The following is an 18,413-nucleotide window of genomic DNA, read 5'->3' as shown; positions in this document are numbered from 1 at the left end:
TTCACCTTGGCCAAGTCACTTGTTCTCTCCAGGGCTGTTGCCCAGCTGTAAAATTAGAGTGGTACATTGTAGCCAGGATTAAAAGAAGGATGTGGGAAAGTGTTAAGCACCCTGCCTAGTGCATAGCAAGAGCTATTAAGTAGCTAGCTTAACCAGAATTCCTTCCATGTGACCTTGTCCAACCTTGAAGCTACTGGTATGACTTTATGGCTGCCTGTCTTGCTCGGACACCTAACCAGGAGCAGGACTCTGAGTTGTTCCCTTTGGGCCCTGGAAGGTCACCCTGACTAATTCCTCACTCTCAATGGCACCTTTTCCCTGCCTTCCCAACGTGCTTCCTGCTCTCTGACCTCAGCTAACTCAAGTAATGAGTAACTCAAGCACATAATGTCCCTTTGGATTGTGCTGGGCTGGGCTTTTGTTCCAGGGCCCCTTGCTGTACCAGCAGGTTGAAATGGAAATGTGTGTGGTTCTTGGAGGGGGAGGGGCCTGGGGCAGGTGCAGCGCACAGCTGGGTGTGGACCATGGGAAAGGAAGAACACTGTGCCTAGGTACTTGTGGAAGTTCACTGGGGGGGTGGGGGGTGGGGAGTGTATTCAGATCAGTATAAAGTCTCAGGGACAGGAGGAGAACGGTATGCCCGCTTTCTGTGCTGGCTAAGGAAAAGAGATGGCGCTGGCATCCTATGATTGGGTCTGCCCAAGGTTAAGACTCTGTGTGGGTGGACAGAGGAGAAGCACTAAACAGCATTGACAGCAGCAGAGAACTGGAGGGGTGGGGGGGGGGCACTAGTATTCAAGTAAGGATAACAGCCAGATGCGGTTGTAATTGATGCAGTCTTTACCTGCGGCCAGAGACGGGGTCCAGCAGGTAAATGCAGGAGAAAATATTTCTTCCTGTTTGTAGCAAGACAGCCATCAGAAAACTGGGCTGAGAGACAATACAGAGGACATCAACTCTGAGATGCTTTTGCTCAAAACCTGGGAGACTAACATGGAGGTGCCTGCAAAGGAAAGACTTGGCAGGCTGCTTGAGAGAACCAGAGCCGAAAACAGAACTCCCTGGGGCAGTAGGCTCTCTAAGCCCCTTAGCCAAACAGAATGCAGTCAGGCTCTGCAGAGGCTGCAGAAGGCTGAGCTGCCAACCCCAGGTTCACACACACACACACACACAGGCGCGCGCGCTCACACACAGCGGGGGTTCTCTTCCGGCCAGCCCCGGAGTATTTTAAGTACAGAGTGGAGGGGCTGAGGAGGTGAGTTGCAAGGTGACTCATCCTGGCAGCAGAAGCTGTGTGCAGTGCAGAGGAAAATGGCTCGGGTAGCAGGCTGTGTGGCAAGCAGCCCGGATGTACAGCTCTGCAGTTGGAGGGCTTGGGGAAAGCTGTGGACTGGTCAACATGGATGCAGTGCAAATGGACATTGAGATAACACCTGGCAAGCGGCAGGAATTGAGTACCCTCACCATCCATCACTGAAGGACGCCTGATAAGTCCACAGGGTGCCATTCTACTTTATAACGGACCCCTCGTGTTTACTAGAAAAACTAGTCTCTGAGATAGCTCTGGTTTTAGACACCCTGAACGGTCGAGGGGGGACTAATAGGCACTGTCCTCTACTGCTTCAATCTGTCACCTTTCTATAACCCTAGGTCTGAAATTGAATCTATGACCTATGTGACAAAACTGTGAAAATAACAAAGAGGGACCTTATAGCCTAGGGATCAAGACCCTGGTGATCCTGATGGTTTACAAGTGCAGACAAAAGGATCAGAAGTTCAAAGCCATCTTCTGCTACCTTGCCTGAAAAGCCCAAAGTGACCTTTTTCTTTTTCTTTTTGGTTTTTCTTTTTTGTTTGTTTGGTTGGTTGGTTTTTCTAGACAGGGTTTCTCTATGTTATCTTGGCTGTCCTAGGCTCGATTTGTAGACCAGGCTGGCCTCGAACTCACAGTGATCCACCTGCCTCTGCTTCCCAAGTGCTGGGATTAAAGGTGTGTGCCACCACACCCGGCTCCTTTTGGTTTCTCAAGACAAGGTTTCTCTGTATAACAGCCCTATCCTGGAACTCTCTGTGGACCAGGTTGGCCTCGAACTCACAGAGATCTGTTGGCTCTGGTCCCTTAACAATTAAACTTATTATGAGTTTATTAAACAAAGGTATCTTTCTTGCAACCCGATTATCCTAAACAGGAGGGAGAAAAGATTGAGGAGAACACAAATGAAACTTTCTGGGTATCAGTTTTGTGGGGTGAATCCCTTGGCCTAATTCTCTGGGATTCTCCTCTCCCCAATGACAGAAGTCTGCACACTTCTCGCCTTAAACTTCAGCCCCTGCTTCTCCGCTGCTCCCCGTGCCGTGGTCAGGAGCCTCTGATCTCTCTCACTCCGCTTCCCCAAAGTCCCTTTTCTCCTAATCAATGGTCCTTTTTGTAATACAATACCCCTGATTTGGAGGCAGAGGCAGGAGGATTGCTGTGAGTTTGAGGCCACCCTGGACTACAAAGTGAGTCTAGGACAGCCAAGGCTACACAAAGAAACCCTGTCTCAAAAAACCAACAAAGCAAACTACAATTCCCCCTGGGCAGAGTCACAGGAGCTTGTGTTTTGTCTTGGGCTAAAACTTCCTCTCTCTGAATCTATCTAAGGTCTTTGTCTCAGTGAGGTCAAGCCATCCAAGACTCCTTCCACCTTGGGCCCAGCCTACGACATGGTCACATTTCTTCCACAAAGATCTGCCTGCCTCTGCCTCCCATGTGCACCTCCACCACTGCCCAGCTCCAAAGAGACCTTTTTAACCTAGGCTCCTTGGAAAGTTGGGATTTTCTTGCTTGTTAGTTGGAGGAATAGGATGCTGCTTGTCTTGGATACTGAATCCTGACTGAGAGACGTCTGGAAGATATTTTCTGCTGTTCTGTTTCCTAACTGATGAATCCACAAGACATCTGTGTAATGAGACATGCTAGGATTCTCTAACTCTCTCCGTATTAGTGTGTATACAGTGGAGGTGGCCGCAGCAGAGAGAAGAGGACACAAAGAGAGTGGGGTTTGCTTTGCCCTGGCAGGCAGAACAGAGATGCACAGAGTCTCCAAGGAAGCGTCACTCACCTGCATTCTGGGAGGTGGTAAGACAGAACTGGTGGGTTAGTGGTGCCAAACTATTGCTGGAGCTTTCAGACCTTCTTAGCTGCTCCTTTGTACTAGTCCCATCAGGGGCAAATTGGTTGAATTTTTTTTTTTCCTTTAGACTATTTGTGCCAAAGAAAGAATCTTCCCTCAGCTTTAAAAATAAAGTTGTTAAGCCAGTTGCGGTGGCTCATGCCTGTAATCCCAGCACTCAGGAGGCAGAGGTAGGTGGATATCTGTGAGTTGGGGGGCCAGCCTGATCTACAAAGTGAGTCCAAGACAGCCAGGGCTAGGCAGAGAAACCCTGTCTTGAAAAACCTAAATAAATAAATAAATAAAGTTGTTAGCCTGAGTATGTAGCTCAGTGGTAGACCACTTGTCTAGACGTGTAACTAGGTCCAATCACCAAATATGAGGATGAGGATCTATTCATAGGGAGTACTGACAGTAATCCCAATTACTGAGGAGAGTTGCTTTAATCCAGGAGTGAGACTTTCTCAAAATACATATAAATAAATGCATTTCCAAGCTCTTCCATCTGTTTACAGGCAATGGTGGTTGAAGGGCTAGAGTGGTGGCTCTGGGCTTAAGAATAGCATGTTGATTTTCCAGAGAGCCTGAGGTCAGTGCCCATTGCCCACATCAGGCGCTTAACAATGGCCTAAAACTCCATCTTCTGGAGGATCCAACGCCTTTGACCTCCACAGGCGCTGGTACTCAAATGCACATATCTACAGCATGCGTCACATACACTTAGTTTGTTTAAGGCAACAGCGGACATCTTTCTGAAAGAGAAGGAGGGTCCTACTATATCATTCTAGAAAAGGTCCAGGGACAAAGGCAGATGAGATGGAGAGCTGAGGTATTTTATGACCGGCTGTCTTTGTCTTGTTTTGTTTTTTTTTAACCCTCAAAGAAGACTTTGTAGTCCCCTAGAGATCAAAGAGAAAGTATCTTTATGGTCAGCTTAATCTTCAACTTCTTACTGCAGATTCAGTCAGAGTCCAGAAGGTAATGGTGGTGGTCTTGCCTAAACTCATTGTGTTTAGCCAGTGGCAGAGATGCTATAGTTCAGTGCTCCCTTCGGCTAGGACAAAGCCAGCTACTCTCCAGTTGAATAGCTCAGCGACTCCTTGCAGCTTCCTATCTACATACTCTCTCTTTGTGTTTGGGAAGTTCTGAGTTAAATCCTAGCTGCTTGTGGCTTCTGCTCTGACGTAGCTCCTTGCTTGCAGGAACAAGAACCAAGCCCTGCGCTACCCTGCCTATATATTGAAAACAACCGCCCGTTCTCCAATTTTACATCATTTGGTTTGGCCTTTAAAAAAAAAGTAGTTTCTTTTTGTTGCTGTTTCTTTTGCTTTGTTTCTGTTTTTGTTTTTGTTTCCAGATGAGTTTCTAAGTCATCCTGGCTGTCCTGGAACTCATTGGGTAGACCAGGCTGGCCTCAAACTCAGAGATGCACCTGCCTCTGCTTCCTAGGTGCTGGGATAAAAAATTTGCCTCACTACTACCCGGCTCAACTTATGTTTTAAAAATATTTATTTGCTGGGCATGCTGGAGCATGCCTTTAATCCCAGCACTCAGGAGGCAGAGGCAGGCGAACTCTGCTGTGAGTTCGAGGCCAGCTTCGTCTACAAAGTGAGTCTAGGACAGCCAAGGCTACACAGAGAAACCTTTTCTGGAAAAAAAAAATCATTTCTATCATATAGTTGTGTGAGTGCTTGCATGTATGAATATGCAATACCTGTGTTCCTGGAAGCCAGAAATAGGCATAAATCCTCTGGAAATGGAGTTCCAGGTGTTCAGGAGCCTCCACATGGATGCCAAAACCCAAACTTGGATCCTTCGCAAAAGCAGCAAGCACTGTTAATGTTTGCGCCATCTCTCTAGCCCCTTGGTTTGGTGTTTTGAGATAGGGTCACACTATGTAACTCTGCCTGGTCAGGAGTTCATTTTATAGACCAGGCTGGCCTTGAACTCACAGATAGCCACATGCCTCTGCCACCTCAGAGCACAGAAATGTAAATTGTGTTCCACCATGCCCAGTTTATTTGTACTTTTGAAAAAGAGAGCCGCCATTTCTTCAGTCCTTCTGTGTGATGGTATCTAACTTCCCTCATTACATTTGATGCTTTCTTCTGCAGTTTCTTATGCATTTGGTGCCTTTCTTAGAAAGTCATTCTGGCTCCAAGGAATGTAATGCCCAGTGAAGCTAGTGCCTATTGTAAATTCTAGAAGTCGCCCATAATAGGACTTGCTGTGTCCCACCCAAATGCTGCTATTTCCTTTTATGACTGTCCTGACGTCCAGTGTTCCTATCCTCTGCCTTTCTGATGGTGCTGCGCTGCAGTCCCACTGCTGTCTGGCAGGGCTTCACTTTCAGTCTTGCCTTGGCACAGTGCACATTTTCCTAGCAGGTCATAGGTTGCTGTGAAACCTAAGCCTTGACTGGTAGGGCCTTGGTTCCTCCCTCCCATGTGGCCAGGACACTGAGCAGAGTGTCCTGCAGGAATGAATTGCTGCTGAACCACAGCAGTAAGCAGACACAGAACAAAGGGCATTGCTTACCACATCTGACGTGCCCTCTTTTCTTCTTTCTAAGGAGCTGTACCTTTCCAGAAATGTTGCGTTTTGATGTGCCTAACTTTTAGGGGGGTGATGAAAACAGGAGTGTTTTGCTTTTATTTGACTTCAAAAGGAGGAGCTGGGAGATGGGACAATACAAAATAATTTCCATCAACTAGATGACAAACCAAATCAAGGAGCAAAGCCTTTAAGCAGATAGGCTTTTTGCAGTCCCTGTATTCAGCTAAATCAGCTACTTTACACCTTTTTCATTAGTAACTGCTAACAGTGTTTCAGACCTATCCTGCTATGGCATCTCCCCTAGCAACCTCATGGAAAAGCCAGCGCCTTTTATACCGAAATGTGTCTGGACAATGATAATGCCTTGTCCAGTGTGATACCACGCACGAAGCCCTGCTGCCCACCCCCATCAAAAATCACACACACACACACACACACACACACACACACACACACACACACACAAAACAAACAAACAGAAAAACCTACTAGATTGGTAAGAAGGTTAATTTTCAGATGAGGGATGGAAGAAGCCCAGTTAGGGACTGTGACTGGAGGGCTATGGCAAGGCTGTTCTCAGAGGTCTCAGGCCCATCCTTTCTATCTTAGGATTCATCTTGTTAGAGAAACAGCCACAGGTGATGACAGAAGAACCTTTGGGAGAGGAGAAGAGGGAGGGAATAAAAAAGGGAGGGGCCCTGTGGTTTTACCGACTGCATTTAACTGTGAATGACAGAAATACAAAACAGTAACATCAGATTTTATTTTCCTTCCACAAATTCAGAGATTGATGGCCCAAAGAGTGGCTTTACCCAGTAGGTTCTCGGGGCTCCTTGGCCCCTCTGGTCCTTCTACGATCCCTCCTGCATAGCCCAAGATGGTGTCCAGGTCACCAGTCATCATACTCTGGCTCAAGAACAGGAAAAAGAAGAAAATGTAAGTCAACCGCTCTTTACACAGTCAACTATCCTTTACAGAGCTATCTATCCTAGAAATTGTCCCAAGGCACTTCCATTTCAATGTCTTTCTTTCTTTGTTTTGTTTTGTTTGAGACAGAGTTTCTTTGGGTAGCAGAGCCCTGTCTGTCCTAGACTCCCATTGTAGACCAGGTTGGCTTTGAACTCACAGAGATCCCCCTGCTTCCGCCTTCCTGAGTGTTGGGATTAAAGGTGAAGGGCACCATTCCAGGCCTTTTTCCATTCCCTAGGTCAGAACTTAGGTCATGCCACAGGGCAACACTTAGGAAATGAGAAGTTAAGAAAAGTGGTCCTAGGCTGGGTGTGGCGGTGCAGGCCTTTAATCCTAGCACTCGGGAGGCAGAGGCAGGCAGATCTCTGTGAGTTTGAGGCCAACTTGGTCTACAAAGGGAGTCCAGGACAGCTAAGGCTACACAGAGAAACCCTGTCTCAAGAGAGAGAGAGAGAGAGAGAGAGAGAGAGAGAGAGAGAGAGAGAGAGAGAGAGAGAAGAGAAGGAAAAAAGAAAAGAAAAAGAAATGAAAGGAAGGAAGGAAGGAAGAAAGAACAAAAAGCAAAGAAAAGTGGTCCTTCTTCTGGGCACTATGTCCCATCACTGCCTGGCCAGGAGGAGGCAGAGAAACTTGATACTTATTGGTCACCTCCTTTGATCTTTTATGTTGCCCAGACATTTTAAAAATACAAATCCCAGGTGAGCATTGTCTAGCACTCTATTTTTCCACAAAAGAGATCAAATCCCGCCAGGCATGGTGGCGCACGCCTTTAATCGAAGCACTTGGGAGGCAGAAGCAGGTGGATCTCTGTGAGTTCGAGGCCAGCCTGGTCTACAAAACGAGTCCAGGACACCCAGGGCTGTTACACGGAGAAACCCTGTCTTGAAAAAACAAGAGATGGGGTGGGGGAGAGATATCAAATCTCTTTCTTTTGTTGTGAGTAAGACAATTCTTTGCAAGAGTACTCTATCAAAGGAATCCTGGCTGCTGGGGTCAGAGGGAAGTGGCTCTTGAAGCAGCCAGGCAGGAAAACTGAAAGGGAACCTGATGAGAGGCCAGAGAACAGCTATACAGCACCCAGCACCATCACTGACCTTGCCAGTTGGCATGGGCAGCCCCGTGGATGTCCTTCCCTCCCTATCCTTCGCCGCAGAGCTCCCAGTCTCTGTCAGCCTCTTTGGCCCCCCCGGGGGGGGGAAGGGGGGGGGAAGGTTCTGGGATTTAGACAGCTGTTGTTCATGTTTAGCACAGGCTGAGATGACACAGGATGTGTGATCTACTCAGACCCGGAATGCCAGCGGAAGTTTCAGGTTCTGTGTAACGGACAAGGGTCTTAACACTGCTCACATTTAGCTGTGAATTAATAGCCGCTTTTAGCAAATCAATATGTCTTCAGTTTCACAAGCCTTCTAAAAGGGTGGGGCACCGGAGAGAACTCCGGCAGAGTTGACCAACACTGGACATGGATGACTGAAGACACCAGTCAGCTTCTCAGGTGTTTGAACCTCCCCGTGACCCTCGGAGTTTGGAATGTTTACCTTTTTCTCCAGGCAGGATAATACCTACTGAGCCTTGGGGGTACAGACGCCTTGACTCCTGGGAGGTGGGGTGGGAGACCGTCTGAGTCAGAGGTTTTCCTGTGCGCTGTGCAGTTCTTCGTGAACTTATCACAGTTGTCTTTCTATGTTCACTTGCAAGATTATTTGCTTAAACTTTAGATTCATAAGAATGAGTTTCACCTGGTACCTGAACCCTACGCACAGCACTTGACTGACAACAGTGTGTGCGGGCAGTTGACCGAGCTGAGTGAACGAAGCTGCTTCTCCTGAATGGCCCCATCCGTAATGCAGCTGCAAGGGTTCTCCGGGTAAATTATGAGCAGTCTGGCTCCGATTTGCCTGTCTGACCTCTTTAACATGCAGCTCCCTGACCTTTATCCCACTTGTACTGAAACAGATGATTGCTATTTAGAAACTTGCACATAAACAAGCTTTTTAGGTAACTGGGTTTGATTATTTCTTTAAAATAATCTTTTGGTAGTGTTAAGGGCTAAACAACACAGGACCTCACACAAGCTAGGCAAGCATTCTACTTCTGAGGCACCAGCCTAAAATAGGGCACTGTGTAGGGTAAGAGAGAAAGTGGGGAGGCAGCACAGCTAAGGGACTACTTAAAACCATAGTTATGAGCCTCAAGGATCATTGGAGACTGTTGCATTCAAGAGCTACTGAAATATGAAATATGTGCCACATAACAGATATGATATGGAGAAGCTTATTATATGAGCATGGGAGAGCAAGGAAGTAGGAGGGGAGAGAGAGGGAGAGAGAGAGAGGGAGGGAGAGAGAGGGAGAGAGAGAGAGGGAGGGAGAGAGAGGGAGAGAGAGAGAGGGAGGGAGAGAGAGGGGAGCGAGAGGGGGAGAGGAGAGAGAGGGGGGGTTGCCTTTTTTATAATCCTGGGCAGGGGTGCACCTGGTGGCAGGCATGTAATGACATCATAGGTTGCTAGGCAGATTGGGAGGCAGTATGCTAACATTCCTCCCTTTTCTTATTATTAAAAAAAAAAGAGGATATTAGATTCCTTTTTATGTAAGGTAAGCTAAAGTATATAAATGTAGATTCATTGGAAGCAGCTCTTGGCTGCCATGTAAGGGGGAAAGGAGAGAGAGAAAAAAAGCAAGAGCAATGACCTCAATGAAATATGCACAACATAACAGATATGATATGGAAAAGTTTATTATGAGCATGAGAGAGCAGGCAAGTGGGAGGGGCACCCCAGAGAGAGGAAGAGGGCCCGGAGGTGGTGGCACATGCCTTTCTTTAATCCCAGCACTTGGGGGAGGGCAGAGGCAGATCTCTGTGAGTTCAAGGCCGGCCTGGGTTACAGATCGAGTTTCAGGACAGCCAGGGTTACACAGAGAAACTCTGTCTTGAAAGAAGGAGGAGGAGGAAGAAGAGGAAGACGACTTGGTTGTTATCAGCAGCTTGTTCCCTCTCCTCTGCCTGTCAAGCCCTTATTCCCATACACTAAGGACTCAGTGGGGAGGGCTGCTGAATCAGGAACAGAGGCCTCCCTGAAACCCCGAGCCTGAGTTCAGGCCTTCAGACCTACTAAGGTATATGATTATCTGTGAAAGCCGTTTAAAGCAGGCCACTGGGAAATTATAATCCTTGTTTTCTCAGAAACAAAAGCAAAACCAAGAAGTCGGCCATATAAATGGTCTGATCTGCCATTTAACAAAAAAAGGTTCTAAAGCTCACACCAAGTTACTCAGAGAGTTTGTGTAGTTTTTTGTTTTGGTTTTGGGAGACAGGGTTTCTCTGTGTCTCCCTGGCTGTCCTGGACTCACTTTGTAGACCAGGCTAGCCTTGAACTCACAGAGATTCTCCTGCCTCTGCCCCCCGAGTGCTGGGATATAAAGGTGTGTGCCACCATGCCCAGCTCCAAGGCTGAGGCTGCTTCTTTTCGTTTAAAGATCCAAGGTTCTTTACCTTCCAGAGATTCGTCCTCCAACTCCCCATCCACCTTCTCTCAGTGCCCTGGGACCCACCTCCTTGAGAAAACAAAACAAAACTTCTCAATGGATTGGCAACTGGACTCAGCCTGTCCACAGGATGATAGAGGGATCTCTGTGAACTCGAGGCCAGCCTGGTCAACAAAGCAAGTACAGGATAGAGAAACCATGCCTCAAACACACACACACACACACACACACACACACACACACACACACACACACACGAATGAAAGATGCTGATTATCCAAGATCTTGAGGTAGTTTTGAAAGGGCCAGATAAACTCCATTTTGAAAAAGAAACTCCATTTTGTGTTAAATCTAGCCAAGGACTGAACCCAGATTCCAGAAAAACCACAAAGTAGTCTAAACAGAAAAATGTTCCTCTAGCAACACAATCAGCTCACCTTGGGAAAGTCCAAATGTACCCTCTGGTGGTCAAGCTGACCAGCAGGTGGTCTGGCACAGAGCAACAACCAATTAGGAGGAGCCAGGCCAAAGTTCCTAATGCCCCCATGACTGCTTCAACTAATCTTTTCTATAGGCCAACTCACCCCTACACCTGTTACCCAACCATGAAATGCCAAGGCTTCTAACTCCCTGCTTGCAGCTTTTCTGCCCAAATGCCATCCAATCATATACTGTAAAACCCATTTCTTTGTCTAAAACCTATAAAAACCCCTCTCAATTGAGACTCAAGGCCACTTCCCTGCATCTTCTGTGCCAGTGCATGGGAAGGTGGCCTGGGTTTGAACCTGCAATAAAGACTTCCTTGCCGTTGCATTTGGACTCGGCTCTTGCATGGCCTATTCAGGGAGTCTTTCAAAATTTAAGCATAACAGTTTTTTAAACATTTATTTAGTGTACAGCTATGTATGGATGAGCATGTGGATGTCAGAGAACAAAGTGCAGGTGTTGGTTTTTCTCCCTTAGCCATATGAGTCTCAGGGATTGAACTTTGGTTTTCAAGGCTTAGTAGCCAAGCGCCTTTACACACTAAGCCAACATGCTGACCCCTTAATTTTGCTTTTCACATTTACTTATTTGGTGTATATGTGTATCTGTCTGTCTTTCTGGTTTTTTTTTTTTTTTTTTTTTTGCTTTTGTGTGTGTGTATATATGTGTGTGACTGTCTGGTTTTTGTTGTTGTTGTTGTTATTTGTTTGTTTTTGTTTTCTGAGACAGGGTTTCTCTGTATCAAGTCCTGGACTCTCTTTGTAGACCAGGCTGGCCTCAAACTCACAGTGAGCCGCCTGCCTCTGCCTCCCAAGTGCTGGGATTAAAGGCGTGCGCCACCATGCCCGGCCCTTCTTCTTCTATTTTAATTTAGTTTGTCTACTTATTGTGTGAGGGTGTGTTTTATGCACAAAGTGTGTTTTGGTGAAAGGGAAGTAAGTGTGCCTGTGCACATATGTGATGAGCTTTTATTCCCTTGAGATAGGGTATCTCACTGAACCTAGAGCTAGGCTAGTAATTAGCAAACCCCTCAATCCTCCTGTCTTTGCCCACCAGCATTGAAATGATAAGCGCATGCACAGTCAGGCCTGGACAGTCAGCCTGGACGTACATGGCCATTCCTGGAACTTAGGCGCACGTGCAGCCATACTTGACTCTTCATGTGAGAGCTGACACTCAAATTTAGCTCCACCTGCTTGTGCAGGAAGTGCTCTTAACAGTAATCCACCTCCCCTGTCACTGTAATCTCTCGTTTAAAAATCAATCACTGAAACCGGGCGTGATGGCGCACGCCTTTAATCCCAGCACTCAGGAGGCAGAGGCAGGAGGATCTCTGTGAGTTCAAGACCAGCCTGGTCTACAAAGCGAGGCCAGGACAGCCAAGGCTCCACAGAGAAACCTTGTCTTGAAAAACAAAACAACAACAACAACAGCAACAACAACAACAACAACAAAATCAATCACTGGGGCTGGAGAGATGGCTCACTGGCTAAGAGCACCACCTGTTCTTTCAGAGGTTCTGAGTTCAATTTCCAGAAACCACATGGTGGCTCACAACCATCTGTAATGTGATCTGATGCCCTCTTCTGCAGACAGAGCACTCATATACAATAAATAAAATAAAAATTTTTTAAATCAATCATTGTATTAGCCCACCCTATATCCCAATCATATTATTTAATAACTCTACTAACAACAAAACAAAACAATGACAAATTGATATATTATCTGGGGTCCTGAATATAGATAAAAATTTAAACAACGAAACATCCAGAATATAAGAATAACCCCTTGCTGGTTAGTTTTTGTCATTACCACCTCAGTTGCAGAACTGCCTCTATCAGATTGGCCCCTGTGCTTGTCTGTGCAACATTTCCTTAAGCCAAGCCTAAATCCTGAGCTCGCTGAGAACAGGGACAACCCCACTCACCCAGGAATGTCCCAGTGTCAAGCACAGTGCCTGGAACTCGGGAACTCTAGTGACCTCAAGAAGAAAGGTCTGCTGGTCAAAGTAACCCTCCAAACAAAGTGCCCTAAATAACAAGTGACCTGGCCAGGTGTTCAGTAAAACCAGTGTGGGCAAGAGCCATCCACTGTTTTCTCAAAGTTCAGGATCTCCCATCTCAGCTCTTGGGATCTTAAACTGAAAGGTCCATTAGGGAATCTCTCCAGTTATCGCTATGGAAAATAAACCTTTAGGTGAAAGAATGCAGGATATGTCAGTGAAAGGCCCCTCTTCTAGATTGAACCATATGCGTTTCCCTGTGGTGCTTCGGAAAGCACACATGGTTTAGGGGCACAGCATTGAGGGCTAGGAAAGCCACTGAACCACATAAGAGGCTCCATATTCTCGTCTTGGATGCGGACAGGACAGTTGGTGACAGTGGCAATGTGAGCTCTTTGATGTCAAAGGACTCAACAGGAGTGTGGTGAACGGCACTCCCCACTCACATTTAAGACCCTTACAGTCCAGCAGTTCTATCTGTTTTGTGCCTTCTGGTTCTCAATGCCTGACTCCCAGTCAGCACCAACAAGATTTGCTAAATAAATTATGTATTTGTTTGCTCACCATACTACAGAGTAGAGATGCACCCCAGTATTTTGAATAGACTAAAATATCCATGAGCACCTGGCATTCAGACTTGGTGCAATGTTCTGCGGGCTATCACATGCTATATACACACTGAGTGGGCACAGAAGGTGCACACTATGTGCCAGGGAATCTCAAAGTGTGGTTTCCCAATACTACCACCACCAGCAGCAACAGAAACACCTAGAAGTTTATTAGAAATAATTCTTGGGCCTCAGATCTATCGAATCAGAGATGGAGTCTAGTACTCATTTTAACAAGTCCTTTAGTTAAAAGTGTGATACATTAAGAAGCCCAGGTGTGAGCCGGGCATGGTGGTGAACACCTGTAATCCCAGTACTAGGGGAGGAAGAGGCAGTCGGATGTCTGTGAGTTCGAGGCCAGCCAAGGCTACACAGAGAAACCTTGTCTCAAAAAAACAACCAACCAACCAAACAAACAAAAGAACCCCAGGTGCATGCAAAACTCTCCAATGCTGTAATTAGAATGCAACACCTTGCGCTTACAATGTATAGCATATTGGGAATTTTAGGATATGACAGGCTTCATGCTTTCTGGGAAGAGGAGTTTCCGGGAATCTTAGTGGCAGATTCCCAGCTGAAATGCTTCTTTGGGTACCTCCGTCTCCCCATGACCTACAGATGTTCCTAGACGTATGTCTGAACAGCTCCTGTGATGAGGGTGCCTCAGATGGCAGAGTGGACTGGCTGGACACTGACTCAAAGGCAGCTGCATTCATGAACTGGCCCCTAACTGTTGTGTTAGTTAAAACTAAGCTGAGGTTCCAGAGGCCTAAGTATACTGTGGCTCCAAGTGAAGAGCAATTATTTCCTTGCATAACAGCCTGGAAGTGATGTCCCTTGTCCTTCCAAGTGTAGCCCTTACGACCTTCTGTGGTGGTGGCCTCCTTGGCATGGCAGACTGAGTCATGAGCACACCTGCACTCCATTTTACTAAGCCTTTCAAACACAGACAGCAGTCTCTTTGTTTCTTCTTAGCTGGTGTTAAAACTTAGTTGTGGGAAGGCAATGAACTCTCCTGGTGTCAAACTCTAGGGTTGTAGAACAAAGTCCCTCTTGATTGATGACTGAATTTGTTCACAGCATTGGTCCTCAGTCCCTCTCTACTCTCTGTCCACAAATACAGAATATAATTGGAAGCTAGGCAATGCTGGTGCACACCTCTTTCTTCTTCCTAGACGTGGTTTCTCTGTGTAGCCTTGGCTGTCCTGAATTCATTTTGTAGACCAGGCTAGACTCGAACTCAAAGAGATCTGCATGCCTCTGCCTCCCTGAGTGCTGGGATTACAGTCATGCGCCACCATGCCCAGCTCATTAGCACCTACCTTTAATCCCACCTCTCAGGAGGCAGAGGCAGGACAATCTCTGTGAGTTCGAGGCCAGCCTGGTTACAGAATGAGTTCTAGGATAGCCAGAGCTACACAGAGAAGCCCTGTTGCAAAACAAAAACAAAAACAAAGCAACCCCAAAATTAAGAAAACTACAAAAAGAGGAGGGCTGGAGAGATAGCTCAGAGGTTAAGAGCACTATCTGCTCTTCTAAAAGTTCTGAGTTCAATTCCCAGGAACCACGAGGTGGTTCACAACCATCTATAATGTGATCTGATACCCTCTTCTGGTGTGCAGGTGTACATGAACGCAGAGCACTGTATACATAATAATAAATACATAAATCTTTAAAAAAAAAAGAATATAATTGAAACAGACCATGTAACTTTTCTTTTTTGCTGAGGTATAATAATTAGTGGCACAAGCATAAGGTTCTTTACCTAGATATATTTAAATTAACTTTTGAGCCCAAGTTTAAAAAACAGACAAACAAATGGCTGGGCATGGTGGTGCACATCTTTAATCCCAGCACTCAGAAGACAGAGGCAGGTAGATCACTGTGAGTACTAGGCCAGCCTGGTCTACAAAGTGAGTCCATGATAGCCAAGGCTAAACAGAGAAACCCTGTCTTGAAAAAACAAAAACAAAAACAAAAAAACCACAAAAAACAAAAAACAAACAAACAAAAAGCCAGACAAACAAATCCTGATGCTCAGCTCTTAGTTATAGTGGCCTAGGCAATTACCTAGTCTTTCCCCCCCCCCCCATTAATTGCTTTCCATTTAATTTGAAGATGGAACGCACTCAGCAGTGCCTCGTGTATAACAGCCATTCATCGGATGATGGGTCCCCTCCTACCTTTTCACCCTTCCTTCTTCAAGACCTACAAAACCCAGAATGCCATGAGATTGTAATGGCCCCATTATTTCACCAAAACTCATGCTATTGTGTGGCTTTTCTTGGGGAGAAAACACTTATTCACCCAGCCAGCACACTAGCAGTCCAGGAAAGAAAAACAAAAGCAAAAGCAAAAAACAAAATCACACAAAAACAAAAAACTAAAAAAAACCACAAACACAGATTCCACCCAAATTCAGCCTGGTGGACCAATAAATTTCTTGGCATCATTTAGAAGAGCATGGATCATCAAAGGCAATGACATCACTAAAAATGCCTTATACCAGCATGGCAGTGGTTCTCAAAAGCTCATCACTATGGCAACAGCCCCTTCTAATCAGCCTTCTACCTGTTAGAGCACCTTCCGCAGCAACTCCTCCAGACCCACAAGACCACACATGTTGCTGAGAGCCAAGGGGAAGTAGTGAGCAGAGGGTCTGGTAGTGTATGAACATCTTCTCTGAGGACATATTAACAGCCACATTTCCATCACCACAGACTTAGCCTGAACTATTCTTCTGCTTATCTTGCTGACATGGCTGTGGCCCAGATACTCCACAACTCTTCCTCAGGAAGGCCCATGGTCACGCCATGTCTGAAGGGAATAGCCTTCATGAAGCAAGTCTGCAAAGAAGAGCTCATGAAGAGCAAATGCCTGCTTGTACTGCTGTTTTAGCTTGCCACTATGTGTGAAGATGGCTGTTGGTGTTGAGTAATGCACTTACTTGAGTTTAGTCTACAGGCCTGGGAGATGTTTCATTCCCACCAAAATAAGATGGCAGGGTTCCCAAGAGGATGTGAAAGAAGAGACACAGCTCAAGCGCCACAGCCAGTCAAGCAAACCCTGCTACATGGTGCAAAATGAAAATGTGAGGTATAATTTTGAAACCCAAGAGGATGATAACTGGGTACCAGACAAAGCCTGGAGGTGCTCTGTGCTGGGGATATACCTGTGCAGGTTGCACACTCGGGAAGGCAGCCCTGAAGCTGCGGCCAAGATGAAACTGTAATTCTGTATGAGGCTTTTGGCTCTTCCGGGACTGCTCATGATGCTAGATGTGGCGGCACTGTCCCTGGGTTTGACAGAGGGTTGGGGAGTCAGACCAGCCTCAAGGAGATATGATGTATTCTAGGCTCTTTAGTCCAGCTTAGCATTGGATGCATCTGTCTTATTCAGCTCCATTTCAGGATGACTCAGACACTCACTTTGTTGGCGAACCTCTACAAAGTGTCTGCTACATGCAGGTACTGTGCTAGGCCCAGTGAGACAGGGGTGACAGTGGCATAGTTCTGCTTTCTGGGAGGGGGCGGGGGAGACCCAGGCAGAACGGTGCAGACTTATATCTGTCTTCATCGCCAAGACATTCTAACCTCACTCCTGAAGTTAAAGAGTCATGATTGCTGACCCAGTGGGGCAATGTGTACAATAATGAGCTTGAAGCTCACTGGAACTGCTTCCTGGCTGAGCCTGGTTACCAACTGAGGCCTTAGGGTGGGTGCCCTGCAAATTAAGCTTGTCGTGAGTGGCACCCTTCCACCAGCCTTATATGACAACCTTAGCAAACAGAAACACAATCTCTTTTTCAGAAGTGGCATGAGGAAGACTTGACCTGGAAGCAAGTTCAATCCTGGGTCCCCACCCCTACCTGGCCACACAGCTCTGTGGAAGACTGGTGTTCATCAGCCAGCAGGCAAGAAGGTCAGAACTGTGCTGCGCGCATAGAGGCATGGAGTGCAGTTCTCGCTGTGTGTTTCTATGGTGACAGTGATAACAGCTTATATTTATAGAACTTCTATCTCCAAGGAGCTCAACGCGCCTTACAGACAGACACACTGTCTCTCTCATTTAGGAAGAAGAAGAAGAAGAAGAAGAAGAAGAAGGAGGAGGAGGAGGAGGAGGAGGAGGAGGAGGAGGAGGAGGAGGAGGAGGAGAAGGAGAAGGAGAAGGAGAAGGAGAAGAAGAAGAAGAAAAGGAGGGAGGCAGGGTGTGGACAAAGAAGGGACAGAGGATGTGGTGTGTTATTATTCACGTTTCACAGATGGCACAGAGTTAGGAAGTCATTGCCCCAACCTGTCATGGTAAACCAGTGACAGATGGCAGGTGCGACGGACACAAACAATAGTTCATATAACTCTTAAAACCCTTGCTGCTGGCCTTGGGCAGATGCCAGGGCTCAGCTACTATCTCCCAATCATCTAGTTCCATTCGGTGCAATGTGGGTGATGAGATAGCTGTGGGAACATCAAAGACATTTTCGCTTATCTATTGAGGGAAAATGCACAGACACTTTTTCTGTGATAATGCCCAAAGTCCTTATTGCAAGACAGAGAGCAGGCAAGCCCAGGGATGTGAGGCTGACGTTCACTCATAACCTTGCATGAGACGTTTTCACAGACGTGCATGCATTGATTTTGTTTCAGAGTGCCTCTAAGACCTTTGAAGGGAATGCTCTTGACTCCCTTCCCTTCTTCTGACTTGTTCCTGCTCTATGAGACATGTAAAATGGCTCAAAGTTATTTAAGGCTGTAGCTTATGGAAATAAAAGTGAATCTTACAAAAAGATCTACTCTTCTGTGTATGCAGATGTTATCTGAGAAAAGCCCCACAGCCTCTGGTGGTGATGTTACCCTTGGGGGTGCGTTGGAATGACTCCAGTCCCCTAATCAGGGTCTGCTCCTGCTGCAGTTATTGGACTGTCGATTATTCCCCATTTCTTGCCCTCTTAGAATTTCTACTTCCCTGCTCTGCCATTTAGTCTTTGGAGTATAGAAGCTATTTTCTCTTTAAAAGAAGAGCCATTATCCACAGAATGTTCAGTTAACCCAGCCAGCAGTCCCCATGGCAACGCCGAGAGACGTGATCCCTTCTGTTGATCCTCAGTGGTCCTTGCCATGAACAAGACACACTGTTTCAGGGGCCCATGACC

The 18,413-nt window shown here is 46.5% G+C and overlaps 1 long non-coding RNA gene across 2 annotated transcripts; it reads left to right on the top strand.

Annotated features, from left to right (window-relative positions):
* Positions 1-487: 487 nt before the first annotated feature.
* Positions 488-18,018, top strand: LOC311583273. Of its 2 annotated transcripts, none has more exons than XR_014774443.1 (3): positions 488-551; positions 6,496-6,647; positions 17,074-18,018. It is a non-coding gene; the product is annotated as an uncharacterized lncRNA (long non-coding RNA). The 2 variants fall into 2 exon arrangements; XR_014774444.1 differs by lacking the exon at positions 17,074-18,018 and adding an exon at positions 8,399-8,819.
* Positions 18,019-18,413: the final 395 nt, after the last annotated feature.

Source organism: Acomys minous (assembly GCF_964271855.1).
Source record: "Acomys minous genome assembly, chromosome: 1".
Taxonomy (NCBI): domain Eukaryota; kingdom Metazoa; phylum Chordata; class Mammalia; order Rodentia; family Muridae; genus Acomys; species Acomys minous.
Note: the sequence above shows the minus strand (reverse complement) of the source record. Positions and strands in the feature narration are given on the sequence as shown.